The 2,572-nt window shown below is 40.3% G+C and overlaps 1 pseudogene; it reads right to left on the bottom strand.

Moving 5' to 3' along the window:
* Window positions 1-797: 797 nt before the first annotated feature.
* Window positions 798-2,265, bottom strand: LOC101526889 (dnaJ homolog subfamily A member 1-like; annotated as a pseudogene).
* Window positions 2,266-2,572: the final 307 nt, after the last annotated feature.

The following is a 2,572-nucleotide window of genomic DNA, read 5'->3' as shown; positions in this document are numbered from 1 at the left end:
TCCCACATGGGTGCAGGGTCTCAAGGTCCTGGGCCGTCCTCGACTGCCTTCCCAGGCCACAAGCAGGAAGCTGGATGGGATGCAGGGTTGCCGGGATCAGAACCCGTGCCCATATGGGATTCCAGCACGTGCAAGGTGAGGACCTTAACAACTATGTATTGTGCCGGGCCCCTCACACAGTTTTTATTCCTAATTCTCTCTATATTAATTCCCACAAGTAAGAGAAAACACATAATATTTGTCTTTCTGGATCTGGTTTGTTTCACTTAACATAATGACTTCAGTCCCATCCACTTTGTTGCAAATGTCAGGATTTCTTTCTGTCTTTTTTTTTTATGACTAGTATTCTATTGTGTATATATATAAAACCACATTTTCTTTATCCCATCATCAGTTGATAGACATCTAGGTTGATTCCATATCTTTTTTTTTCTTGCCAGTTAAATAGTTTTATTTCTGTAAGCTTCACAATGAAGGGTTAAACATGGAAGCCAACATGTACACCTAGCATTTCAGTCTAAGCTTGTCCATGTGAACAGATGAAATCAATTACAATGTATGACTAACAAATACTAGAGGAATTTTTTTAAAGTAAGCTTTTATAGATATCTTGCACACTGACATCATACATATAGAGCAAAGTTAGAGCTTTTATGTTTTTGTTTATTCTTCATTTAACTTTTAAAACAGTACTATAGTTGGATATTAAAACAAAAACAATAGCAAGTAGTGAGCGTATTATGGTTATAATCCTGCACTCATTCATCCACTAATGCATATATCATGCCAGCAGGGACTTAGCCACAGGGCCATGGAGAGGCTTGACACTGGACACCCCCTCTGGGGTGAAGCTCTTCATTCTCATCTGCTTCTCCATTACAATGGCGCCATCTCTCCTGGTGTGAACTATAGTCCACGAGGTTCTGTCTGATCCATATCATCAGTCTCATCTGCCTCCTTCCTCTTAGGGAGAAGTTTTTCCAGCAAAGAGAGTTTATCAGAAGAGAGAAAGCCAAGTTCACCTTAAATTCAATAATTAAGCAACCCTTTTCAGAAGGTCTACGGTAAATTGACATGCCTTTATTTACACACAGTTGATATCTCCTTGCTTGACAATCTGACCTGGGTTAGAGGTGATGACTATGGTTCAATTGTCAAGAGTGGAAATTGGCTTTTGGAAGCCACATAATGCTTCAATCAGTTGTATGTCCAAACATACAAAAAGGTCTTCTCCTCGTTGATTGAAAACAGCATGGTTCTTCTGATCTAACACGATGGAAGTATCTCCTGGTTCCAACCCTAGTTCTTGGTCTCCTTCACCATGGAATGTTATCTTTTGGCCATCCTTCATGTCTTTGTCAATATGAGCTTCTAGACTTTTCTTTCCTAGAACTATTTTCCTTCCATTGCAGCTGTTACATCTATCTTTAGGACTGATGCGTTCCAGGCATACAGACTGAACTTGTTGAACCATTCCAGGTTCTATCTGATGGATTCTTCTTTGCATTCCAGTCCCTCGGCAATTGGCACATCTCCTTTCTTACCTTCTTGGCCTTCACATTTGTTCCAAATCACATTCTTCTGCAGAGCCAGTTTTCTTGTTGCACCATTTTATAAGTCTTCTAAGGTTACTGAGAGTTGATGTACAACATTTTTACCTCTCCATTCTCTCTGCATCCTTCCTCCTCCTCCAAAAAACATATCAAAGATGTCCATGGAGAGCTGAATCCACCACAAGCTTTACACTTCTTACTTGCCTGCTTTCCTCCTTTGTCATGTAATTCCATCTTCTTTGCATCAGAAAAAACTTTGTAAGCTTGAGAAGTCTGAACTTTTCTCCTTCAATTGGATTCTTATCAGGGTGGTATTCAAGGCAAGTTTCCTGTAAGCCTTTTTCAATTCTTCCTGGGTGGCATTGGGTTTGACCCCCCCCAAACATCATAATAAGTGGTTTCATTCACCATTTTCTACAGCTGGTGAGTCAGCTGAGGCCGGTGTGGCAGGAGCAGGAAGCAGTGCCGACTGTGCGCAGCCCTGGCAGCTGCTGTTCCGCCATTGCTCATCGAGCATTCTAGAAAGTTCTGCATGATTCCATATCTTTGTTATTGTCAACTGAGCTGCTGTAAACATGGGAATTTAGATATATCTTTCATATGCTGATTTCAATTCCTTTGCATGTGTTTATTATCCTAAAAATTAATCTGATTAATCCTTTTTTCCATAGTAACATGGTGCAGGTTAACCTAATGGCAGGGAATGGTGGGAACTAATTAACCTCAACTTGAAAGATATTTGGTATATTAAGCTCTTTCGGCCTTTGACTCAGCAGGTGCCTGTGGTTCTGTGCTCTCCTTGTCTGGACTGCTTGCATGTCTCCCTTGAGGATCGTTGACCAAAAAGATACCTGCTTGATCATTTTCCTGTATGAAACAGGAAAATACAGAGATTTTCATAGTCTCTTCACTGACAATGATTTCTTTTTATCTTTTGACTGATTGGAAAGGATGGAACTGAAGAGTATTTCAGGGGAGGAAAGTTTGCTTGCAAGTAAAGTGAAACCATCATAAAAATC

Source organism: Ochotona princeps, chromosome 6 (assembly GCF_030435755.1).
Source record: "Ochotona princeps isolate mOchPri1 chromosome 6, mOchPri1.hap1, whole genome shotgun sequence".
NCBI classification, from domain to species: Eukaryota; Metazoa; Chordata; class Mammalia; order Lagomorpha; family Ochotonidae; genus Ochotona; species Ochotona princeps.
This window is presented reverse-complemented; position numbering and strand designations above follow the sequence as displayed.